Source organism: Oryctolagus cuniculus, chromosome 2 (genome assembly GCF_051225735.1).
Source record: "Oryctolagus cuniculus isolate XC-2025 breed Fujian yellow rabbit chromosome 2, ASM5122573v1, whole genome shotgun sequence".
NCBI classification, from domain to species: Eukaryota; Metazoa; Chordata; class Mammalia; order Lagomorpha; family Leporidae; genus Oryctolagus; species Oryctolagus cuniculus.
Genome location: NC_142868.1, coordinates 26,878,703 through 26,906,440, shown reverse-complemented (window position 1 = coordinate 26,906,440; position 27,738 = coordinate 26,878,703). Strand labels below are relative to the sequence as shown.

The following is a 27,738-nucleotide window of genomic DNA, read 5'->3' as shown; positions in this document are numbered from 1 at the left end:
AAGGTATACTGGCACTGCAGGCAGCAGCTTTATCCACTATGCGACAGTGCAGATCCAAAACATGTATATTGTTTCATAAGAATAATTTTAGATTTCACATTCCTCTTGATTGAAAATGAAATAAGGCAGTTTGTTGTTTTTAGATAAAATTGACCTTTCTATGCAAAATGAATTGGCACTCAATGATCTCTTATGTAAATGAATAACAAATAAGAGGAAAAAATGGAGTTATTAAGGAGCACTTCAGAATTAGGACTTGGACGAAGATCATCTACAAGGCAAACCAAAGTTCTGAATAATAAATATCATTGAAGAGAGGCTGGGATAATGCTGAACAAAAATGTAGTCTGATTCAATTAACAATACCAAGACAAGCATTCCTCAATGAATTTCTCACTAGCTGTGTACAATTTCTCAATTTCATAATAATTTTCTTGGACAATATATAAATTTGAAGTTGTTTTATGAACTAAACTGATTCTTCCTATTTATGGCTTTTGATTCAAGATAATACATCCCATTGCAATTTGACCTTTGATTAACAGTACAATTGAAATTTTCAGCTCCCCTACAACATTAAAATAAACTTGGGAAGTTTTACACTTTATTTTACAGTAGGTATGATATTTATGTCTTTGTTCATTCTCTTACCACACTTAGTTCCCCCAAGTGAATAAAATAATGATCCATTCATCAATACTAAAATCTTTTCTGAACTAGAAAATTCCCCAAAAACTGAAGGTTGTATGAGACATGACAAAAATGTTTTCCTTTCAATTTTGTTTGGATTGATAATATCTTTGGAGAAATAATTTCTCAATGCCAAAAGCTGTAAATAAAATTTTAATCTTCCTTATATATTCATTTGGGGACATAATTGTACTGATTCTCATCTGATGTTCGCTCAATTTGAAATTCAAAGTAAAGCTTTGTATTTTATAAAGAGAAAACTTGCAAAGGTAAATATTTCCATCATTTAGTTTATAGAATTTCAATCCCAGGTGTTTCATTGAATGTAAAGTAATTAAACTACAAAGATAAAAATTAGAACAGCAGAAATAGAGAAACTTTTTTACAAACCAGTTTCAATCTTCTGTCAGTAAAATAAAATGTTTGGAATATGATTTTATCTGATGAAAATTCAACCTGAAAAAGAAATATTTCTACATTAATACTTGATCAACTTCACTATTTTGAATTTTCAGATGCATTTATCTGTTCAAATTATACAGCATATACAAGTAAAGCAAGTTTTTGACTAATGCAAACAGTACAACAAATAGTTTTGAAATTTATTATTTCAGGATAGCAAATAAACAGAGTGAGGCTGTTTGCTAAGATGCTGCTATCTTTTATCCTCACTGCCTTTTTTGTTTAAAGATTTACTTATTTCTTTGGAAGACAGAGATACTGAGAGACAAGGAGAGACACACAGTGAGAGAGCAATCTAATATCCTCTGGTTTATTCCAAATAACCACAACAGCCAGGACTGGGCCAGGCCAAAGCCAGGAGTCAGAAGCTTCATCCAGGTCTCCTACATGGGTTCAATGCCCCAAGTATTTGGGCCATCTTCTGCTAATTTCCCAGGCACATTAGCAGCGAGCCAGATCAGAAGTGGAGCAGCTAGAACTTGAACTGGAACCCATAAAGGAATGAAGACAGGGCAGCTCATAGCTTAACCCACTACTACTCACCACTAGCCTCAATCCCTTTATTTTTTTAACAAAACACACAAGTTTAATGCTAATTTGAGTATACAATGCTAATTTTTAGAAAAACCATTTGTTCTCATATATACTAAAACATATAGAGCCAGTACACCTCACTAAAGAGTAGCTACAGGCAAAATCTGAGTTTTGATATTCACCAACACTAGAATTGCTATGGCCCATGGAAAAAAATAATACCATATACCTCCTCCAGTTTCCTAACTGGAGAGTTGTGTATGGCTTTAAAAAAAGGATTTTAGAAACTATTCACCTCTAGGTTAGAACTAGGAATAGAAAATACTTACTGTAGTTTATATTTCAAAGAAAAAATTATCAAGCAACTTAAAATATGACTAGAATAAATTCCTCTTATGAAGAATTTTTCTGTTGTTCTTCACAAATTATTTAATAGCTATTTTTAGTAACTAACTTTTAAATACTGAAGTATGTGGAATAATATTGGACTATTAGTAATAATAATTACTATTTTTAGAAATTAATTATTATATTTAAAAAAAAACAATGTGGGATTAAAAAGCAAAGCACAGTAATTTGTCTATTATTTTGTAGACTAGGCTTTTAGGCATGTCTCCAGAGGAGTATTTACTGGGAAATCTGAATTCAGTAAATTCAAATATCTTAGAAAACTTAACGATATGCTAGGTAACTCAGTATCAAGACATAAAATTAAAAACAAAAAGTTAAGGAAGACCAAGGAAGATCCTTTCCTATTTAGTACATATCCTCACCTTTGCTTTGTACTTGAATTTGTAATTATAATCAATAATGTCTGTCCTGATTTGGAGTTTAGACAAAGCTGTATTTTTCCAAGGACAGATAATAAATGAGAAAATTCAAACCCTATTTCAGACTGTATTTGCTTAGTAAAAATTATGCATTTTAATTTAAAGTAGTGTATATGGTAGGTTGAGTTTTTTTAGTGAAGGGAAAAACCTAGCATACACAGTTAAACAGAATATTGTAAATCAATAATATCTAGATGTAAAATTCCCCTGTCGAAGAAAGAATATCTCATATTAATCAAACTAAATATTTCATATAATTTTTATTTTGTGTTCTTAGTAACTTAACTGAAAAGTTAGAATACATGTTTTTCTATATTATTTGAGAAACAAACCAAATTACTATAAATATTTGCAATGCTGTAATAAATTGCAAACCAGACATTTGTGTATCAAATAATTTTAATTGGTTGTTGATTTTTTAACTTAAATACCATTTTACTATCTGATATCTTGAACACTCAAAAATGTATTTTCTTCTAAATATTTTATTACTTTTTTTTAAATTTTTTATTTTTTTTAACTTTTATTTAATGAATATAAATTTCCAAAGTACAGCTTATGGATTACAATGGCTTCCCCCCCATACCGTCCCTCCCACTCGCAACCCTCCCCTTTCCCACTCCCTCTCCCCTTCCATTCACATCAAGATTCATTTTCGATTCTCTTTATATACAGAAGATCAGTATAGCATACATTAAGTAAAGATTTCAACAGTTTGCTACCACACAGAAACATAAAGTGATAAATAATAGATGATTTTTTAAATGATGATGAAATCAGATCAGACCTATTGTCATGTTTAATCCCAGTGAGAGTCAAGTTGGGAATGGATAATTTCTTCTTCTTCTTCTTCTTTTTTTTTTTTTTTTTTTTTTTACAGAAGATCAGTTTAGTATACATTAAGTAAAGCTTTCAACAGTTTGCACCCCCATAGAAACACAGAGTGAAATATACTGTTTCAGTACTCGTTATAGCATTAAGTCTCAATATACAGCACGCTAAGGACAGAGATCCTACATGAGGAGTAAGTGCACAGTGACTCCTGTTGTTGACTTTACAAATTGACACTCTTGTTTATGGCCTCAGTAATCTCCCCATGCTCCAGTCATGAGTTTGCAAGGCTATGGAAGCCCCTTGAGTTCTCCGACTCTTATCTTGTTTAGACAAGGTCATAGTCAAAGTGGAGGTTCTCTCCTCCCTTTAGAGAAATGTACCTCCTTCTTTGAAGACCTGTTCTTTCCATTGGGATCTCACTCACAGAGATCTTTCATTTAGGTTTTTTTTGTTTGTTTTTGTTTTTTTGCCTGAGTGTTTTGGCTTTCCATGCCTGAAATACTCTCATGGGCTTTTCAGACAGATCCCAATGCCTTTAGGGCTGATTCTGAGGCCAGAGTGCTGTTTAGGACATCCGCCATTCTATGAGTCTGCTGAGTATCTCGCTTCCCACGTTGGATCACTCTTCCCTTTATTTATTCTATCGGTTAGTATTAGCAGGTACTAGACTTGTTTATGTGCTCCCTTTGACTCTTAGTCCTTTCATTACGATCAATTGTGAACTGAAATTGATCACTTGGACTGGTGAGATGGCATTGGTACATGCCACCTTGATGGGATTGAACTGGAGTCCCCTGGTATGTTTCTAACTCTACCATTTGGGGCAAGTCAGCTTGAGCATGTCCCAAATTGTACATCTCTTCCCTCTCTTATTCCCACTCTTATGTTTAACAGGGATCACATTTCAGTTAAATTTCAACATTTAAGAATAACTGTGTATTAATTACAGAATTAAACCAGTCATATTAAGTAGAGCAGACAAAAAATAACTACTAAGAGGGATAATGTATTAAGTTGTTCATTAACAGTCAGGGCTATGCTGATCAAGTCACCATTTCTCATAGTGTCCATTTCACTTCAACAGGTTTCCTTTTTGGTGTTCAGTCAGTTATCACCAATCAGGGAGAACATATGGTATTTGTCCCTTTGGGACTGGCTTATTTCACTCAGCATGATGTGTTCCAGATTCCTCCATTTTGATGCAAATGACTGGATTTCATTATTTCTTACTGCGGTATAGTATTCTAAAGAGTACATATCCCATAATTTCTTTATCCAGTCTACCGTTGATGGGCATTTAGGTAGGTTCCAGGTCTTGGCTATTGTGAATTGTGCTACAATAAACATTAAGGTGCAGACTGCTTTTTTGTTTGCCAATTTAAATTCCTTTGGGTAAATCCCAGGGAGTGGGATGGCTGGGTCGAATGGTAGGGTTATCTTCAGTTTTCTGAGGAATCTCCAGACTGACTTCCATAGTGGCTTGACCAGTTTGCATTCCCACCAACAGTGGGTTAGTGTCCCTTTTTCCCCACATCCTCGCCAGCATCTGTTGTTGGTAGATTTCTGTATGTGAGCCATTCTAAACGGGGTGAGGTGAAACCTCATTGAGGTTTTGATTTGCATTTCCCTGATTGCTAGTGACCTTGAAGATTTTTTCATGTGCCTGTTGGCCATTTGGAATTCCTCTTTTGAAAAATGTCTATTGAGGTCCTTGGCCCATCTCTTAAGTGGGTTGTTGGTTTTGTTTTTGTGGAGTTTCTTGATCTCTTTCTATATTCTGGTTATTAACCCTTTATCTGTTGCATAGTTTGCAAATAGTTTTTCCCATTCTGTCAGTTGTCTCTTCACTCTCCTGACTGTTTCTTTTGCAGTACAGAAACTTCTCAATTTGATGCAATCCCAATAGTTGATTTTGGCTTTGACTGCCTGTGCCTCCCGGGTCTTTTCCAGAAATTCTTTGCCTGTGCCAATATCTTGAAGGGTTTCTCCAATGTTCTCTAATAACTTAATGGTGTCAGGAGGTAGATTTAGGTCTTTAATCCACGTTGAGTGGATTTTTGTGTAAGGTGTAAGGTAGGGGTCTTGCTTCATGCTTCTGCACGTGGAAATCCAGTTTTCCCAGCACCATTTATTGAATAGACTGTCCTTGCTCCAGGAATTAGTTTTAGATCCTTGGTCAAATATAAGTTGGCTGTAGATGTTTGGGTTGATTTCTGGTGTTTCAATTCTGTTCCATTGGTCTATCCATCTGTTTCTGTACCAGTACCATGCTATTTTGATTACAACTGCCCTGTAGTATGTCCTGAAATCTGGTATTGTGATGCCTCCGGCTTTGTTTTTGTTGTACAAGATTGCTTTAGCTATTCGAGGTCTCTTGTGCCTCCATATGAATTTCAGCATCATTTTTTCTAGATCTGAGAAGAATGTCTTTGGTATCTTGATTGGGATTGCATTGAATCTATAAATTGCTTTTGGGAGAATGGACATTTTGATGATGTTGATTCTTCCAATCCATGAGCATGGAAGATTTTTCCTTTTTTTGGTATCCTCTTCTATTTCTTTCTTTAAGATTTTGTAATTCTCATCGTAGAGATCTTTAACGTCCTTGGTTAAGTTTATTCCAAGTTATTTGATTGTTTTTGTAGCTATTGTGAATGGGATTGATCTTAGCAGTTCTGTCTCAGCCATGGCATTGCTTGTGTATACAAAGGCTGTTGATTTTTGTGCATTGATTTTATATCCTGCCACGTTGTCAAACTCCTCTATGAGTTCCAATAGTCTCTTAGTAGAGTTCTTTCCATCCCCTAAGTAAAGAATCATATCGTCTGCAAAGAGGGATAGTTTGACTTCTTCCTTCTCAATTTGTATTCCTTTAATTTCTTTTTCTTGTCTGATGGCTCTGGCTAAAACTTCCAGAACTATGTTAAATAGCAGTGGTGAGAGTGGGCATCCCTGTCTGGTGCCAGATCTCAGTGGAAATGCTTCCAACTTTTCCCCATTCAATAGGATGCTGTCTGTTGGCTTTTCATAAATTACTTTGATTATGTTGAGGAATGTTCCTTCTATACCCAATTTGCTTAGAGTTTTCATCATGAAAGGGTGTTGAATCTTATCGAATGCTTTCTCTGCATCTATTGAGATAATCATATGGTTTTTCTTCTGCAGTCTGTTAATGTGGTGAATCACATTGATTGATTTGCGAATGTTGAACCATCCCTGCATACCAGGGATAAATCCCACTTGGTCTGGGTGGATGATTTTCCTGATGTGTTGTTGTATTCTGTTGGCGAATATTTTATTGAGGATTTTTGCATCTATGTTCATCAGGGATATTGGTCTGTAATTTTCTTTCAGTGCTGCATCTTTCTCTGGCTTAGGGATTAAGGTGATGCTGGCTTCATAGAAAGAATTTGGGAGGATTCCATCTTTTTCGATTGTTCTGAAAAGTTTGAGAAGAAATGGAATTAGTTCTTCTTTAAATGTCTGGTAGAATTCAGCAGTGAATCCATCTGGTCCTGGGCTTTTCCTTGTTGGGAGGGCCTTTATTACAGTTTCAATTTCTGTTTCAGTTATGGGTCTATTTAGGTTTTCTATGTCTTCATGGTTCAATTTAGGTAGATTGAATGTGTCCAGGAATCTATCCATTTCTGATAGATTTCCTTCTTTGCTGGCATACAAGTCCTTGTAGTAATTTCTGATGATTCTTTTTATTTCTGTGGTGTCTGTTGTTACATTTCCTTTTTCATCTCTGATTTTATTGATTTGGGTCTTTTCTCTTCTTTTTTTTAGTTAGTTGGGCCAATGGGGTGTCAATTTTGTTTATTTTTTTGAAAAACCAGCTCCTTGTTTGGCTGATTTTTTGTAATTTTTTTTTGATTCAATCCTGTTAATTTCTTCTCTGATTTTAATTATTTCTCTTCTCCTACTAGATTTGGGTCTGGTTTGCTGCAAATTTTCTAGGTCCTTGGGATGCGTTGAAAGCTCATTTATTTGGTGCCTTTCCAATTTCTTGATATAGGCCCCTATTGCTATAAACTTGCCTCTCAATACTGCTTTTGCCGTATCCCATAAGTTTTGATATGTTGTGTTGTTATCCTCATTTACTTCCAGAAAGTTTCTGATTTCTCTTTTGATTTCTTGAATGACCCAGTGTTCATTCAGGAGCATGTTGTTCAGTCTCCATGTGTTTGCATACTTTCTGGGGTTTCCTGAGTTGCTCATTTCCAGCTTCATTCCGCTGTGGTCTGAGAAGCTGCATGGTATGATTCTAATTCTTTTAAATTTGCTGAGACTTGCTTTATGACCTAGTATGTGATCAATCCTAGAGAAGGTTCCATGCACTGCTGAGAAGAATGTAAAGTCTTTAGATGTAGGATTGAAAGTTCTGTAGATATCTGTTAGATCCATTTGGGCAATAGTGTCAATTAAATCTGCTGTTTCCTTGATCTTCTGTCTGGATGATCTATCTATTTCTGAGAGTGGAGTATTGAAGTCCTCCAGTAATATTGTATTGCAATCTAACTCTCCCTTTAAGTCCCTTAACATATCTTTTAAATAGACCGGTGCCCTGTAATTAGGTGCATATACATTTATAATAGTTACATCTTCCTGTTGAATTGAACCCTTAATCATTTTATAGTGCCCCTCTTTGTCTCTCTTAACAGTTTTTGTATTAAAGTTTATTTTGTCTGATATTAATATGGCTACATCTGCTTTTTTTTTTTTTTTTTGGTTTTTGTTGGCATGGAATATCTTTTTCCAACCTTTCAATTTCAGACTGCATGCATCTTTGTTAGAGAGATGTGTTTCTTGTAGGCAACAAATAGTTGGGTGTTGTTCCTTAAGCCAGTCAGCTATTCTGTGTCTTTTAACTGGACAGTTCATGACATTCATGTTTAATGTGACTATTGATACATAGTGACTTTGCCCTGCCATTTTCCCGGAGATATTTTCTAGTATATGCTTTGAGCTTCCTACGCTCTTTTACTGGTAGGTGTTCTTCCTTTCCCTTCTTTCATATTGATGGCCGTGTTTCTGTGTTTCTGAGTGTAGCACATCTTTAAGTATCTTTTGCAGGTTCGGACGAGTGGGCACAAAGTCTTTCAAATTCTGTTTGCTGTGAAAGGTCTTTATTTCACCTTCATTCACAAATGAGAGCTTAGCAGGATATAATATTCTGGGCTGGCAATTTTTCTCTCTTAGCACCTGTGCTATGTCTCGCCATTCCCTCCTAGCCTGTAGTGTTTCTGATGAGAAGTCTGCTGTGAGTCTGATTGGAGATCCTCTGAGAGTAATCTGACGTTTCTCTCTTGCACATTTTAGGATCTTTTCTTTATGTTTCACTGTGGTGAGTTTAATTACAACGTGTGGTGGTGAGGATCTCTTTTGGTCATGTTTACTGGGGGTTCTATGAGCTTCCTGTACTAGGATGTCTCTGTCCTTCTCCAAACCTGGGAAATTTTCTGCTAGTATCTCACTAAAAAGGCCTTCTAATCCTTTCTCCCTCTCCATGCCTTCAGGAACTCCTAGAACCCCAATGTTGGTTTTTTTAATAGTATCCTGTAGATTCCCAACAATGTTTTTTAGATTTCTAATTTCCTCTTCTTTTCTTTGGTTTGACTGTATCCTTTCCTGTTCTCTAAGTCTGATATTCTCTCTTCTGCTTCACCCATTCTGTTTTTAAGGCTCTCTAATGTGTTTGTCATTTGATCTATTGAGCTCTTCATTTCATTTTGATTTCTCTTCATTATCACACTTTCCTGCTCTAGTAGTTTCTGCGTTTCATTTTGATTCTTCCTTAAAATTTCATTTTCACGAGAGAGATTCTCAATCCTGTCCAATACGGATTTCTGTAGTTCAAGGATTTGCTTTTGAAAACTTCTAAATGTTCTTATCATAAATTTTTTGAAATCCATATCTTGCATTTCTTCTATCTCATCATCTTCATAATCTTGGCTTGGGGTGTTTTGTTTATTTGGAGGCATCATAATGTCATCGTTGATCTTGTTCCCTCGATTTCTGTGTTTATTGCTTGGCATGGTTAATTCTGTTTTCCTCACTGTGAGGTGTGTTTTTTTTTTATTTTTTATTTTTTATTTTTTTATTATACTATGTCCATGTTAAGTGTACTGCCTGCTGATGGAGGAGCCTTGGAGGCTTGAGATGGGTGTGGCCTCAGAGCTCTGGTTGGTTCTTCAAGGTTACAGGTGTGCAAAGGTGACACCCTCAGGTTATGCATGGTAAATCTCTCTTTATTTATTTATTCATTTATTTATTTTATTTTAGTTTATTTTATTTTTTGTTCAGGAGGTAAGTAATACTGCAAGGCTGAGCAGAATGGATGGTATTTAGCTTTGCTGGCTTCTACCCAAAGAGTCCTGTGGACTCCCACTGGGTTCCCTAGGCTACTGAATTGTAGTCTTAACTCTCCCCTTTTATTATGTATATCCCAGCTCTTTGTCTCTTGCTTTCCTTTGCAAGGTTGGAGGAGAGTGGAACTTGTCTGTACCAGTATGCCCCCACCTTTTATTTATTTATTTATTTATTTATTTATTTATTTTTCCTTCTCTCCTGTAGTCTGTTGGACTTTCCCGCTTCAAAACTGCGTCCCTCTAAAATTCTGTTCGCCCTTTCCCCGCCAATGTCTCTGGTTACTAAGCTCACCTCTGCTTCCAGCGCCGATGTGTGGACTCAGAGCCCTGGGCGTCTCTCCTCTCCCCGCTGGTTTCTTTGTCACATAGACTCCCCTTCCTGCACTGGGGCTCAGACTCTGCAGCTCCCGCGGTTTGGCTTCCGCGTGGTGGGCGACCCTGCTCTCCCAGTAGGTCCTTTGAGTGACAGCAAATAGCTCCGGGAAGAGTTTCCTCTGCAATTTTTTGCTGATCCTTTTTCTGAGGCTACCGTAACTCCGCTTCTATTAAACTAAATTTTCCCGGACTATTGGTGCGCGCCCTCACTATTCCACCATCTTGGCTCCGCCCCCAGGAAAGATAGAGAGATAGAGAGAAAGAGATTCCAACTGCCTGCAATGGACAGGGATAAACCCAAGCCAAAGCCAAGAGTCAAGAGCCAGGGACAGGCCTGCGCGGCGGTTCACTAGGCTAATCCTCCGCCTTGCGGCGCTGGCACACCGGGTTCTAGTCCCGGTCGGGGTGCCGGATTCTGTCCTGGTTGCCCCTCTTCCAGGCCAGCTCTCTGCTGTGGCCAGGGAGTGTAGTGGAGGATGGCCCAAGTGCTTGGGCCCTGCACCCCTTGGGAGACCAGGAGAAGCACCTGGCTCCTGCCATCGGATCAGCGCGGTGCACCGGCTGCAGCACGCTGGCCGTGGCGGCCATTGGAGGGTGAACCAATGGCAAAAGGAAGCCCTTTCTCTCTGTCTCTCTCTCTCACTGTCCACTCTGCCTGTCAAAAAAAAAAAAAAAAAAAAAAAGCCAGGGACACCTTACAAGTATCCAGGATGTGGCAAGAAAACAGTTACATGAGTTCTCACTGTTGCCTCTGATGGCCTGCATTAGCCTGAACCTGGAATCAGATCTTGAGGTAGGTATCAGACCCAGGCACCCCAACAGAGAATGTGGTCATCTTAATCTCTGATTTAAGCACTAGGCCAAATCCCTCCTCCATTTTTTTAAAAATGAACTGGGGTAGATAAATATAATTAACAATAATACAAAAGTAGAGAAATAAAACTATCAATAATACAAAAGTGGAGTGGCTGGACTATAGTGATTTCAAGAGTGTAAAATTGAAAAAAGCTCTACAATTTCTTAGAAAATCTGCTTATTGTCCAATGCAATCCCTCCATTTATTTTCTGTGAGGATATGGAAGCAATTTGAACGTCAGCCAGCAGTATCTGACAAAGACCTCTATATAATATAATTCAGTATAATTAGATACTATATAAGAAAAACATTTATTTCATCAGTTTCTGTGGAAATATCATAATGGAGAAATACATATTGTCACAGTTTGAAAGATGAAGGATAATATTATCTACTAACTGTACAAATAAAAATAAAAAAATCTTACCAGTATCAGATAAAAATATTTCTGATTTTTTTCCCAAAATCCAATCTAGAATGCAGTGAGCCTTTATGGAGACTTATCATGTAGCAGTCTGGAGATACTAAATTTAATTTCTGTTCAAAATTGTTTGAAATTCTATTTGATCATTAAATGTGATAACAATTTTGCCAAAACCTCACAATCTGTTAGAACACATGTAGAAAAATAGCTACTTCCAGTTTTATAAAAACTGCAATATATTGTTAAAAAAGGTAAGATTATTTTATTACTATGAGATGATAAAAAGAAAAAAAACAGATATTGTACAGTTTAGGCACTACTTCATTCTGAAGTAATCAGTAAATTTATAAAATTTGCCAGTGTTGTGATTACGAAGTAACAAATACTCTGACAAATCACTGCCATCTGGCTATGAATTATATTTTTGTTCAGAACTTCTGTAATATTACATAGCACATCAAACTATTGAATATCTTAGAAAACTCGATCATGTATTTCAAAATGTTAAATACTTTTGTTGTTGAAACAGAAAGCATTTCTAAAAGAGTCTTTCAAAAATTTTATATGCCAAATAGCATCATTCAAAAAAGCTTTCTTAAATATTTATTTATTTAAATGGTAAAGGGGCAGAGAGAGGGAGAGAGAGAGAGAGAGAAAGAGAGAGAGAGATCTTTCATTCACTAGTTCGTTCTCCAAATGGCTGTTAACTGGCTGAAGCCAGGAACCAGGAATCTATCACATCTCTCATGTGGGTTGCAGGGGCCCAAGCACTTGGGACATCTTATGTTACATTCCCAGGCAAATTAACAAGAATCTTAATCAGAAGTGGAGCAGCCATAATTTCAACCTGTCCTTTGATATATAATGCCACTGTCAAAATTGGTCTCTTACCCTGCTAACCCACAATGCCAGCCCTTCAGGAGATCTTAAATAGCCCTGTAAGAATTAAAAATAATAATTTCTAAAAATCTGAGACAACTAGGTCAAGGTTGAAAAATATTTGCATATAGCCTGCAGTATAGTCAAATAATCAAGCCTGGGGAGGGTGTTTAGTATAGGAGGTAGGATGCTGGTTTGGAACACCTACATCTCATATTAGATTCAAGGGTCAACTCCCTTCTTGATTTCAGCTTTGCGCGAATGAACACCTTGGGAAGTAGCAGGTGATAACTGAAGTGATTGAGTGCCAGCCACTCATGTGGGAGAACTGAATTGAGTTCCCAGCTCCCCACTTTGGTCAACACAACCTTAGTAGTGGCTATTTATAGAGGAAAGATCTCTCTCTATCTCCCTTTTCCTCCCTCTCTCTCTCCTCTGCTCCCTGTCTGTTTTACAACAAAATTAATAGATTCTTTTAAAAAGTCAACTCCCTGGAGAAAGGACAGTCTCTTCAATAAATGGTGTTGGGAAAATTAGGTCTCCACATGCAGAAGTATGAAACAAGATCTTTACTTTACATCTTATACAAAAATCAACTCACAATGGATCACATATTTAATCCTAAGACCTAAAAGAGTTAAATTGTTGGAAGAAAACATAAGGCAAACTAGGTAAGACATTGGAATAGGCAATGACTTCTTGGATAAAACTCTAGAATTACAGGCAATAAAAGCAAAAATAGACAAATGGGATTGCATCAAGCTAAGAAACTTCTGCACAGCAAAGGAAGCACTCAACAAAGTGAAAACAAAAGAATGGAGAAAATATTTACAAACTATACATTTGATAAGGGATTAATATCCAGAATATATAAGGAGCTCAAGAAACTCAGCAACAACAAAACAAACAATGCAGTTAAATAATAGGCTAAGGATAAGGATAGGCATTTTTCAAAGCATGAAATACAAATGACCAACACATGCAAAAACGCTCAGGATCACTATCCATCAAGGTAATGCTAACAAAACCACATTGAGGATTGGCATCACCACAGTTAGAATAGCTATTCATCCAAACATTTAAAAAATAATAAATGCTGACAACAAAGTAGAGAAAAAAGTTACCATAATAAAACTGTTGGTGAGATGAAAAACTAATACAACCATTATGAAATACAGTATGAGAATTTGTCAGAAATCTCAAAATAGTTCTACTATATGACCCAGAATTCCATATAAGAGTTATGTGTATCACCATGCTAAAAACAGCTCAATTCACAGATAAAATTTGGAATCAATCCAGATCTCTACCAACTATTGACTGATTAAAATATATAGTATTCCATACATACTATGGAATACTACTGAGTCATAAAAAATGAAATCCTGTCTTTTGCGACAAAATGGATGATATTGGAGACCACCATGCTTAATGAAACAAACCAGTCCTAAAGACAAAATTCATCTCTGATTTGTGATAACTAATATATACAGTAGTAAAAAATAAAAAAAAAAGACATAATACAGAGCAGTTATAACCAAAACAGCCTGGTACTGGCATAAAAACTGATGTGTAGACTAATGGTACATATTAGATACTCAGGAATCAATCTATGCATCTACAACCAACCTATCTTTGACAAAGGAACTAAAATTAATCCCTGGAGCAAGGGGAGTCTTTTTAACAAATGCTAGGGAAACGATCTCCACATACTTGACCACTACCCTACACCTTATGCAAAAATCCACTTAAAATTTATCAAAGACCTGAATCTATGACTTGATAACATCAAATTACTAGAAACCTCTGGGGAAACTACAAGACATTGGCATAGGCAAAGACTTTTTTGGAAAAGACCCCAGAAGAATATGAAATCAAAGCCCAAATTGACAAATGAGATTACATCCAGCTGAGAAGTTTCTGCTCTGCAAAAGAAACACTCAGCAAAAAGGGGCAACCAACACAGAGAAAGTATTTGCAAACTATGCAACTGATAATAGGTTAACATCTAAAATCTATAAAGAGCTCAAAAAATTCAACAACAACAAACAAACAATTCAGTTAAGAAATGGGCAAAGGACTTGAACAGGCGTTTTTCAAAAGAGGAAATTCAAATAGCCAACAGACACTTGAAAAAATGCTCAGGATCACTAGCCATCAGGGAAATGCAAATAAAACCCATAGTGAGTTTTCACCTCACTCCAGTTAGAATGGCTCTCATACAGAAATCAACAAACAACAAATGCTGGCAAGGATTTGGGGGAAAAGGTACCCTAATCCATTGTTGGTGGGAATATAAACTGGCACAGCTACTTTGGAAATCAGTATGGAGATTTCTCAGAAATCTGAATATAGACCTACCATATGATTCAGCCATCCCATTCCTTGGAATTTACTCACACCAAATGAAATCAGCATCTGAAAGTGTTTTATGTACCCCCATGCTCATTGTAATACAATTCATAATGAGGAGATTTGAAATCAACCCACATGTCCATAAACTGTTGAATGGATAAATAAATTATGGAATATATATATATATATATATATATGGAGTGTCACTCAGCTTTAAAAAATGAAATCCTGTCTTTTGCAACAAAATGGTCACAATTGGGAACCATAATACTTAATGAAATAAGCCAGTCCCCAAAAGACCCATATTGTATGTTTTCCCTGATCCAAGGTAACTAATAGAGTGCCTAAAATGCAATGTATTGAAGTGGACATTTTTAGATTTGATGATTCTTTCCAGCCCTTGTCTCCTCCATTGAGGAACAGTGTTTTTTTTTTTTTTCTTCATAATATTTATTGAACCCTTTTACTTTGTGTAAGGTTAACTATATGACTGCTAAGTAAACTCAAAATAGATCTTTATAAAAACTAAGAGTGGGTAATGTGAGAGAGAGGAGGAAGAAGGGTTGGAGCATGGGTGGGAGAGAACATAGCAGAGTAAGTATCACTATGTTCCTAAATCTGTATATATGAAATTCATTAAATTTGTATAACTTAAATAAACTTTAAAAAGAAGTGACTAATGCATTACAAATTTCAGTAATCACTATTCCTTCTATTTTTACTGATAACCACCTCTATCACAATCTTGCCTAGTAATACTAATTATTAATATTTACTGAGGCTTATTTTCTTATTGTTTACCAAATACCAGGTTCATTCTTTGTATTGTCTGATTTACTACGACTTAAATCCTTTGAGATAGGCATGAGTGCTTTCACTCTCTGCCTCAGTCAATAGATACAGAAGCTCAGTCTCAAAAAGTTGAGGCAGCTCACCTCTTATCACATTCTTTTAAAGTGACAAGGCCAGGATTTAAGTCAGTTGGTCTTATTCCTGAGCCTATAGCCATTATTCCCAAAAGGGAAGAAGAAGGAAGATGAACAGGAGGAAGATTAGAGTATCACTCATTTCACTCTTGGCAGACTCCCTATAATGAATACACTTATGTTACTATGTCTGTCTCCAAGGTCAGTTTTCTTCCATGGCAAGTTATCATCTTACATATGCAGAAACTCCAATTGGAAACATCACTAAAGATAGTGCATTCTTTGCCAAAGCATCTAAAATTGTGACTCTTTAGACTCAAATAAGAACCCTGCTAAATGCAAATGACTGTATAGTAAATTATTTTAAGATTGCAGGCAAAACAGTCTCTGCAAAAATTATTCAACTCTGCAGTTGTAAAGTAAATGTAGTCATAGACAATCTGTAAAAGCAGGGTGGGAGTCATTTTCACAGACACTGCAGTGCAGAACCCTGAGTTTAAATGCCTCCTTAAATTTTGTAGTCCAAGGTTTTTACCTGCCTCATTCTAGTCCCATTCCTAAGTACAGAAATGGATGTGGCTGTATTCAAAAGAAATATTATCTATAAAAATATGCGGTTAAGAGGAGAAATGGCTATTCAGTGGTGGTTTGTAGAACTCAACATCACATACATATGTTTTCTCATTGGCTCCAAATGTCTACTTGTTAAGAAATATATGAGCCAGCACCACGACTCAATAGGCTAATCCTCCTCCTGAGGTGCAGGCACACTGGGTTCTAGTCCCGCTCAGGGTGCCGGATTCTGTCCCGGTTGCTCCTCTTCCAGGCCAGCTCTCTGCTGTGGCTGGGGAGTGCAGTGCAGGGTGGCCCAAGTGCTTGGACCCTTCACCTGCATGGGAGACCAGGAGAAGCACCTGGCTCCTGCCTTCGGATCAGCGTGGTACGCCGGCCACAGCGCGCCGGCTGCGGCGGCCGTTGGAGGGTGAACCAACGGTAAAGGAAGACCTGTCTCTCTGTCTCACTGTCCACTCTGCCTGTCAAAAAATAAAAATAAAAAAAATAAAAAAAATTAATGAAAATAAATAAATACATGGTTCACAAATATGATTTCATCTGCATATCCCATTGACTACTTAACTTAGAATGGAGATGACAAGAAATTAATCAGTACAAATAAAATATTTTGATAAATGTAGACCTCCTTACAGCCTTTGAAATTAATCAATAGTTTACTTTTTTATTTATTTGACAGGCAGAGGGAGAGAGTGAGCATGCAGCTCCCAGATGCTCATTCATTCTGCAAATGTCCAAAATGATACAAACTAAGGGATGAAGCCAGGAGACAGGAACACAATTCAGATCTTACATGTAAGTTCCAGAACTCCAAGCACTTGAGCCTTTTGACTCTCAGGGCTCACATTATCAGGAAGCTGGAATTGGGAGTAGAGATAGGACTTGAAGCAAGGCAATCCAGTATGGGATTTGGCATCCCAAATGGTAGCTTATGTACATCCATCCAATGCTTCTGATCAACTCTTGGTAGCTCACTGAAATGCAAATAACTCTAAGTGGGAAAAATAAATTTGTGATCTGAAATAGATTGTGCTGCTTCCTTACCTCTCATAGATTCCTTGGAGGATATTGACAAAGTATGAGAAGACAATATAGCATTAAGTTTTTAGGAAAAAAAAAAGGAAGAGAAAATAAAAAAAAAAAAAACCTGAATTTCAAACAGAATTGGATGGGATGTAAACACTGCAACAATTCTGGGTAAAATAAACAAAGTTAGGAATAGTAATCAGAACTCCAGGCAGTCAAAGTTGGATTTTTCTCCCCAATACAGCTACTGCACACTTAACATCACTGGTTAAACTTGAAAAACTTGAAGCTGGTCTTCACCAGGACTGAGCCATTGTCACATGTCAAGTGCATGAGCTCTCGCTCCCTCTCAATCTCTCTCTCTCTCTCTCTCTCTCACACACAGACACACACACACACACAGAGAAACACACACACATAAAATATTTATTGTACTTTGGACCTTAACAACTTTAGTTTAGCCCTATTTTCCTTCCCTTTATTAAGTCAATAATTTTCAGGTTTTCACTTGAAAGAAGCACTTTGCTGATTTTCTTTGGTATATCTAAATTTCCCACATCACTACTCTTACACTTTGGTTCCATTATTAGGTAAAATGAATGTTACTTAAATACAATTAGTATAACACATCAATAGTATATCTGATAACTGAGATAATTGCTAAGAGACTAATAGTTGGGTAGAAAATACAACATGGATACACTGGCCAAAGCTATGATTTATATCCTAGGCAGGGCAATATGGGATGGCACAAGACTGCATCATAATGTTCAGAACAGCAGGTAATTTACAATTTATAAATCTGGTATTTCTGGAGTTTTCTATTTAATGTTTTTGAACTGCAGTCAACCACAGGGAATTTAACTGGCAGAAAGTAGTTTTAAACCACATTACAAGGGACGATAGTGTTTGACACTTAAAACATGATCACAAAGCTGGTGCCCATCAGTAGTGAAGCAGGCAGGCTAAAATTGGTTAGATTTGTGAGCTGGAAGACCATGCTTTCGCCATGCCCCTGTGTGACTTCACGCCCTACCTGATACCCCCACCACCCCGCCATGTGACATCAGGCTCTACCTGACCATACCTGAGCGCCCACCTGGCCACAAGCCACTCCCCTGTAGAAAATATATAAAAAGGCAGCGAGGGTCGCAAAAGACTCTCTACCTCTGTGTTGCTGCCGGTGATAAGCAGTGGATAGCAACACAAGGTGCTTGCTGCACGTGTCTTTGGCTCTCTGAGTGGTATGGATGCTACCCTAGTTTCCAGACTTTCCGCTCTCTCCTACCTGAACTAAAGCCTTCACTTTCCTAGATACCTCTTGCACTTAATAAAAGCTTAAAACATACCATGCTGCCTCGTCTATCTGTGCCAGTATTTAGAATTCTTCTCTAAATTTTAGGCAAGAATCCTCTTGGGCTTATTAGTATTGGGATTTAGTAATAAGCCCGTGGTGAAATCGTCTGGCACCCCAAATTCTGGTAGTATATGTGGCACCCGGATAGCAATTCTATGGAACTTTAAGGGGCCACATTTTAGTGTAAATTTTAGGGGGTCTTTTCTAATTTCAGTAGTAGATACAGGAGAATAAGACAGATACTAACTAACTTCAATAATAATTCCTGAGTGAGACCTTACAAGGGAAAGCACAATAGTATTGAAGGTTCTGGTACGTGCTATGAAGTGCTAGTTATATATTCATTCAAAAATCATATATGTATATTAACCATAAATGCCAAATTTTTATACAAGTAAAACATAAGAGAAAACTATTCTCTTCAGAGGCCTCATGTAGTCAACTGGCAGAATACAACATATAAGTAGTGTTTTTAATACTACACTTATTCTTCACTCTGTCCAGAAGTGACCTCATTACGGGAAAATGCGTGGAAAAATTATTGTTATTTCAGTTCTTTGTCTCACAGAATTTTCAAGCAGATGGCAAAGAGATTTAAAAATACTTATTAGAATCAATGACCTCTAGCCAGAGCAGCTTGGAGGAGGGGCTTCAAAGAGAGGAAAACCCAAAGGGACTCCTGGCAGTTATCTTTAAGCACAATTTTGAAGAAAAAAACTGACAATCAGATTGGCATCCAGTTACCAGGCAGGGACAAAAAGCATCAAAAGACCTCATTTACAATTCTCCATCCAGTCTGACCTACTAAGAGTGCGATAGGTAACTTGTTTTCACAATAAGCTGTGAGCTCAGGAAGAGCTCCTTTGCTATTCTCATGGTAAATTTGGAGATTCTGAAGGAAGGAGGGGTGCCTGTTTGTTCTCGCTAAAGATAACATTTTGGGGAAAGAAGCAAATATTTTACACCCCAAATTTCATTGGGATCCCCTATTTATTAACCCATCTGACTCCTCACAACATCAGTACAAACTTGAGATTTTCATAAATTTAGTGATTTAATTTTAAGATCATTGGAAAAATACTAAGAAATAAACAGGCTGTGCAAAATTTTGGAGTCTATACACAAGACCTTATATGACTAACAGCACCTAAAGACAGAAGGAAAAACAAAATGTTGCTAAAAAAGATTTTCAGTGTCTTTATAGTTTGAATGAACATGAAAATGAAATCTCATTTGGTATAGTTAATAAGTCACTTTTACAAATTGTGCCACTATGAACTGTCTACTTTATAATCTGAAAAGTACAGCAAATTCTAAAGGAAAAGAATCAGAAGAAAATTGTTATGAAATACTTGTGAGGTGTTTTCTTATACCAACCAGCTCTAACAAGGAAGCACATATACCTTTTCTTCTTAGCAGTAGATCTACTCAAGATACTCATAGACATGATAAAGTTGTAATTACTAGAATTTTTTATATTGCTTTTTGTAATATAGTAAGATTGACTGTCAATTTCATTTGACAATTTAAGAATATTTTATTATATTTGAAATTAAACATATAAGGCACAAGAAATAGTGTTATTCAATGTTTGTATGTTTAACTTTTCCCTAATAAACCCAAAGGTGCAGTCTGGATTTCCTTAGTTTCTTTTATATTAGAAATTTAATTAGAACCAACAAGTAAACCATATGACCAGTTAATTTGATTCTCATTTGCTGAGTCCTAATGAGAAAATGCTGACTTTCAAGAATATATTTCATTGTACTGCCAGAAACAGGAAAGAAGAGAAATCAAATATTCATCTCACAAAATAAAAATGCAGACACAACTTGAGAGAAAGAGAGGTAAGGAGGTACATAGAATTAAAAAGGAGAGAATGTTCTAACATGAGAAGCAGACTCATAGAATGACAATTACTTTTTTTTTTTTTTTTTACAGGCAGAGTGGACAAAAGAGAGAGAGAGAGAGAGAGAGAGAGACAGAAAGGTCTTCCTTTTGCCGTTGGTTCACCCTCCAACGGCCGCCGTGGCCGGCGCACTGCAGCTGGCGCAATGTGCTGATCTGAAGCCAGGAGCTGGGTACTTTTCCTGGTCTCCCATGCGGGTGCAAGGCCCAAGGACAATTACTTTAAGGAACACTCTGACCTCAGAATCACACCTTAAGGCTTCCTGGTCTCGCTGAAAAATCCATGAGAGCATTTCAGGCATGGAAAGCCAAGACACTGAGACAAAACTTGTACTACATGAAGGATCTCTGTGAGTGAGACCCCAGCAGAAAGAAGTGGCCATCAAAGAAGGATGTACTTTTCTCTAAAAGGAAGAGAGAACTTTGACTTTGCTTATGGCCTTGTCCAAATACTGACAGAATTTTTGGACTAAAAAGGCTTCCACAGCCTAGGCAGCTCATGTCAAGAGCCTGGGGTGGTCACTGACATCATACATAAGAGTGTTAATTGTTAAATTAACAACAGGAGTCACTGTGCACTAACTCCCCAGACAAGACCTCTGTCTTCAATAAGGTGTAATATGAAAGTTAACTGTAAAACTAGTTCTGAAGCAACTTTGACTTGGGTGGGTCTGTGTGTGTGTACAAATTGTTTAAATCTTTATTGAGTATAAAGCTGCTCTCCTGTGTACAAAGTTAATTGAAAATGAATCTTAATGGAGAATGGGACTGGCAAGGGAAGAAGGAGGAAGAGTGGGAAGGGTGGAAGTGTTGGGGGGAGGGCGGGTGTGGTGGGAAGAATAACTGTATTCCTAAAGTTGTACTTATGAATTTGTATTACTTAAAAATAAAATAAATAAATTAGTTTTTATTTTCTTCCTCTGTCAGTGCTGACATCATCCTTAGGAAATAGATGCTTTCTATTTAAATTATATTTAGTGCTGATCCTGCTTGTAAGTTACTGTTTCCTGTCATCATTAGAGTGGCTCAGTAAGAATCAAAAAAATCAAAAGGTCATTCAACACACAGCCTTTTTAAAAGATTTATTTATTTATTATTTGAAAGTCAGAGCTACAGAGAGGGGGAGAGAGAGAGAGAAAGAGAGAGAGAGAGAATAAGTCTTCAATCTTCTGATTCACTCCCCTAATGGCCACAATGACAGGAGCTGAACTAATCTGAAACCAGGAGCCAGGAGCTTCCTCTGGGTCTCCTACTTGGGTTTAGGGGTGCAAGGACTTGGGCCGTTTTCTACTGCTTTCCCATGGTATAGCAGAGAGATAGATGGGAAATGGATCAGCTGGGACTCGAACCAAAACTTCTAAAAGTTTATTGTAACTTATTTCTCTGTGCTTTCTTATAGATTAAAATAACTGGTCCCTTTACAATTCTTTTTACCCTTACTACTTTACTCACTAAACTATTACAAATATATTTAGTTGTCAAACTCAAGTTGGATCAAATCCCACAGTAAATCAAGTTCAGAATTTTTCATTTTTGTTTTGTATGATCTTTGCTTTTGATGAATATAAGAGAATTTACAAGTATGCCCTTTCATGGAATGGAATTTAGCACAATATAAAACTTGCTTTTCTTTCTTTCATCACACTATGCATTAGAAATCACAGCATAATGTAGAATACAAATGATAATTTACCTGGTTAAAAAAAACTATGACCATTTTTTTTAATGTGACAAGGCAATTAATACGTAGTTATGAGACTTTACTGGTTAAAAAAAAAAAACAAATTCTAGAAGATAATGGATAAATTGCAACAAAGGAAGCATTAAGAATATGTCTCCCCATCTAGACTAAAATTATTTGGATAGAATTTGTCTATTAGTTATTTTGGAACTTTGGAATCTATTCATGGGTCATAACATCCAGAAAAAGGTGATTTTAGTCACTTTCAGCATTTAGCACAATAGTAGCTACCTATTCTTCTCCCCAGTCTTATGGCACGCAGTTTGAGCAGCTACCTTGGAAATATTCTAGGAGCAGCTGTTTGAGGGAAGCAGGCGGGCAAAAATCTCATTATCTACATTATTGGAGAGGAACCAAGGAATAGAAGATCTCTCTCTCTCTCTCTCTCAATCTCTCTTTCTATCTCTCTCTCTCTGTCATTCTCACTCTGTGTGTGAGATAAATAAATGAATATTTTTTAAGGTTTATTTATTTATTTGAAAGGCAAATTTACAGAGAGGCAGAGTCAGAGAGAGAGAGAGAGAGAGAGAGAGAGAGAAAGAGAGCGGGAGAGAGAGATCTGCCATCCACTAGTTCACTTCCTAAATGGCTGCAATGGCCAGAGCTGCGCCAATCTGAAGCCAGGAGCCAAGGAGTCTCTTCCTGTCTCACACATGGGTTCAGGGGCCCAAGGACTTGGGCCATCTTCTACTGCTTTCAAAGGCCATAACATAGAGCTGGATTGGAAGAAGAGCAGTCGGAACTCGAACCGGCACCTATATGGGATGCAGCACTGCAAGCAGCAGCTTTATCCACCATGCCATAACACCAGTCCCAAAATGAATCATTTTTACGCAATAGAACTATAGTAACCAAAATATTATGGTGCTTTCATGAAAATAGACACCTATACAAATGGAACAGCATAGAAATTCCAGAAATGCAACTGTGCATTTAGAGTCACCTGATCTTTGCCAAAGATGCCAAAAACATGCACTAGAGAAATGACAGTCTGTTCAATAAATGGTGCTGAGAAAACGGGATACCGTGCTCAGAAGATTAAACTTGATACCTATCTCTGAAGGAGTCTGCCACAACTAGCCCTGTCATACAAAAAAAATGCATTCAAGAGAGCCCTGGAGAGTGACATGAAGGATAGTAGGCAGTGACTCCAAAACATATGAAGAAATAAAAAAAGAAATTAATGAAAGAGGAAAACTTACTCCAGTTACTTTGGGCTTTGCCATTCTATGCATTAGAGATATAAATCATAGTCTCCCAAATTGGTATAGCAATCTTCTTCTACTCTCATTTTTACATATATTTCACTCACAACTTCAGCCAGATGTGGACTGAAAATTCTCACAGAGAAGACGAGGATATTTCTTTACTTGTGTTTTGAAGGGTAAAACGTAGGCTGTTTAGGGGGCCAGCACTGTGGTGCAATGGATTAAAGCTCCAGCCTGCAGCACTAGCATCCCGTATGGACGCCAGTTCGTGTCCCTGCTGCTCCACTTCCAGTCCAGCTCTCTGCTATGACCTGGGAAAGCAGTGGAGGATGGCCCAACTCCTTGGGTCCCTGCACCCCTATGGGAGACTGGGAAGAAGCTTTTGGCTCGTGGCTCTTGGCTTCAGATCAGCTCAGCTCTGATAAGTGCAGTCATTTGGGGAGTGAACCAACAGAATGCAAGATTCTCTCTGTCTCTGTCTCTGTCTCTGTCTCTCTCTCTCTCTCTCTCTGGCTCTACCACCCTCTGTAACTCTATCTTTCAAATACATAAAATAATTCTTTAAAAAAAATGCTGTTTCTAACAGCACAGTGTTCCAACTTCTTTCCACTCAGGGATCGAGCTTTCAGGTCCCTAGAAACTGTGCCTCCTCCATCTTTTTACACAACTAGAACATTCTCCAGTAAAAAATCGTTCAATGTAATGAGTGTGACAAAATAAGCTGTCATGTACAAGCCTATTGAAGAGTGAGAGATCATGCTCGCTTCTTCTAAAACCAGACCCTGAGACAAGGATTTGAGTACAAGCATATTATATAGGAGATGATTCCAGGTAAAAGAGTGGAGCGGAAGCCAACAAAAGGAAGGGAGTCAGTGTGGTTTCCAGTGTGGAAAACTGAAACTCAACCCTGCAGGGAATCTTTAGGAGACTGTGCAGAGCATTCTTCTACGTTGTCGCACCTGAGGGAAAAAAAGCTAAGTATTTACTTACTAATTTTTTCCAATGACTAGTTGAGGGATGACCCTGGTGATGTTAACTCCTGGGTAGGCATGCATTCTGGCTGAGAATGCTCCAAATAGAGAATGCCTTCAGAGAGTGACTATGGGCTTTCAGTGGGAAACTGTCAGCAGGGAATGGAATGGAAAGTGCAGACAGGACAAGTTTGGAGCACTAACTGCATTTGTTATCTTAGGGGAGTTCCTTTCCAATATCATTAGTCCCAGGTCTATGGCAGTTAGGAGAAATAGAGAAACAGGGAGTAATTATGAAGAACACTGGGGCTGGTCATGAATCTGTTGTTACTTTGGAAAGAAATCTCGTTTCTCTGTTCCTGTGCACCTGCTTTATCATCTAGTAAATGAGGATACTTACATTTCCTATCCCTGGAGTTGTATGAGTGGGACTGCATGAGATTATATGGATGAAGTACTTAGGACAGTGTCTATCTCATAGTAAATGCTTAATAAAAGACAGCTGCTCCTGGTCCATGGAGTTGAGAACACATTGAAAGACCCATTTCCACTCATGATGTTCATGTTGGATTCACTACTGTCTAAACACTGGAGTATAAGAGTGTTGGGAAACTCCTGTATTAGTCAGCTTTCCATTACTTATTAAACCATAATTAGATGAATATTCCACACCAATCTTTCAAATATTAGAATAAATCAATTAACTGCTAACCTAGATTTTTGCGGTTTTAAACACTTGTTTAATCCATAACAACACTTGTCTTAATCGGATATAACTCAGGTCCTAGAATGAAGATCACCTCTTGGATACCTCCAAGACCTTTTGCTTCCAACTAGTATAATTACTAATGAGAAATCCATAGGACAAGCTTTTGTCTTAGTTTCTCACTCAGTGTTAATATTCTCACTGAGGCTGGGGTCTTGCTCTGAAACTTTCCTCTTGTCCTGATTGGTAGAACTGTGAACTCCACCTTCTGTTAGGGGAACTATTCCAGGCTTCGATGAAATTTTGATTCAAGAAAGTAGAACTAATTAATTTTCTAGTATCACCTACTGTTGGATATCTCATCTTCTTGTAACAGCCCATCTTAATCTCTCATAGATGGGCCTTGAAATATTTGGAACAAGTGGATAACATGGATGGAATTTATTACAAGGATAATTGATAAGAAACAACAAAATGTCATACACTTAAACCTTATACCAAGTGTACATGGCAGTATGGGAGAAAGCATTGAACTAAGGTTTAGCAAAAGCAGGGATGGACAGCATGGTGAGCCCAGGGTAAGGAAACTGGGGGACACAGTGTTCTGTTGATCTCACATAGCCAGACTCTATACATCTCACTCAGAACCAGAGAGAATAAAAGGCTGAGACTATCTGGAGATATTTCATGGAAATCAGAACTGGGCTTGAGAAACTACCTTTAATTATCTTTTCCTGAATGAGCTTCCTGGAGACCAAAGATTCTGAGGCACTGGTGACATCTCTTTGTGTGATCTACCCAAAGAGATGGAAGAAGAAGGTTCAGTATGAGCACCTTTAATCTCATTCTATGATCTAATTGCAAAAGCTCCTTACAGTATGGAAACATCCTAGGTTCAGTTTCTGTTGTTGTTGTTGTTATTGTTGTTCTAATACCTTGGGTCTGAGAATTCTTTGACAGTGTATGACTCTGCCTTTGGCCTCCCTTGAGTCATACTTGATAACGCCCAGGTCTGATCCTGGTTTGCTGACCACATCTGTCCAGCCTCTCATGTGATCCCTGGACCTTGTACCTACCAGGAGTTGACTTGAATTTATCATCTTTTTAAGGGTTTACTTGAAGAAATGTGAATAGCATGCTTCATAATCATTTATTTGTAACTTTTAAAAGTTTGGCCAAAAATGTATGTTTTATAGAAAATCAGATAGGAAAATGAAATTCAGGAAAAATAGCACTTTGTCCCATTATTCTGAAACAGCTGGTGTTTGCAACATTTTTGTGCAAACTTTCTATTTATAAATGTACATATATAAATGAATGTTTTGCTCAAAAACAAAACAAAAAGGGACAGTAAAAAAATCAAATTCCAGCAACAACCTAATTAAACATCATTGACACCTTTTTACTCAAGTCAGCTCTCATTTCTGTTGGGAAGTTAGTTGACAGGTACACAGAATGACTTGTGGAAACTGATGTCTAGCCCCAGGGTTTTAAGTCAATTCTGACCAATAGTGTGCATATGGAAGGGACTTTGCAATTTAGTGAAAAAGTTGGACAGTGAATTGATCACTGTATATTTGGTTCTGTATCTATCAGGATCTGAGGTCTCAACAGGCTTGTCTCATTCCAGTGGACTTTACCATGAAACAGAAAATGACTTGAGGATTTAGTAAGTCAAAATATTTGGTAGGAATTAAATATAGAAGAGAACATAGAGAAGAATAAATGGGAACTGAACTGTGAAGAACACAAAATTTCTATTATTTAATTGGTTAACTTTCATGTGATCATGGAATTCAATGAATTCTAACTTTTGGTTTATAGAAAACTTAATTCTAGGCCTGTGTGGGACTGGTTTATTCATTAGGTTTGCATTTATTGAGCACCAATTTTAAAAGACCTAGTTGTTCAACTATGAAAAAAATGATTACTATTGGTGTTTCAGAACCATATACCCTTAAGCAAATAAAATATTAATCAAATAAAAGAAAAAAAAAGAGTATTGTGAAAATAAACTTCTTGTGGTGTGAAATTCACCTAGTAAAGAATTTATCCTAATTGGGAATTCACTGTATGTATTAGATGCAGAAGGAAAGTGTTCTCTTGAAGAGGGAACAGCATATAGCAAGATGGACCAAGACACATTTGAGAATATGAAAAAGAAGGCTAGTGTAGATGCAAGAGAAGGTGAAGACAGTCCTGTGAGGACTGAGAAACAGGTCTTGACACTTCCAAGTTTCCTCAGGCTATGTTTACATCCTCATCTTTACATCGAACTGATAAGCAGACAGTGAGTGTTCTAAGTATGGATGGTACAGACCAGAAGGTGTTCGAGATGGGGATTGATGTGATCAGCATTGTGGTTAGAAAGAATATTGGTGGCCACATAAATGATGATTTAGAACTTGATGCTAAATTACAAGTGATTTGCATAGGGAAGCATGGTGCCTTGCCTTCTGGTTTGTGCAGAGTTGTACAACTTTGTTACTGATATGACAGACTGTGAGATGGGGTTCTAAAAAAAAGATATAGAAAAAAGAAACAAGAATATAAAGGAGACCTAAGGAGATAAATGATGCTCACAAAGTAATGCCATATAGCACTTCCCAAAGTTCTTTCACCTATACCCCTTTTGATACACTTTATTATCACTAACTTTAAGAAAACTAAAACTACGAGGAGTTTTATAGTTGTGTTTACAAACCAGGAATA

The 27,738-nt window shown here is 37.2% G+C and overlaps 1 pseudogene; it reads right to left on the bottom strand.

The window, feature by feature from the left end:
- Positions 1–15,619, bottom strand: part of LOC127485968 (homeobox protein NANOG-like) — a 136,024-nt pseudogene extending 120,405 nt beyond the window's left edge.
- Between the last annotated feature and the right edge of the window lie 12,119 nt (positions 15,620–27,738).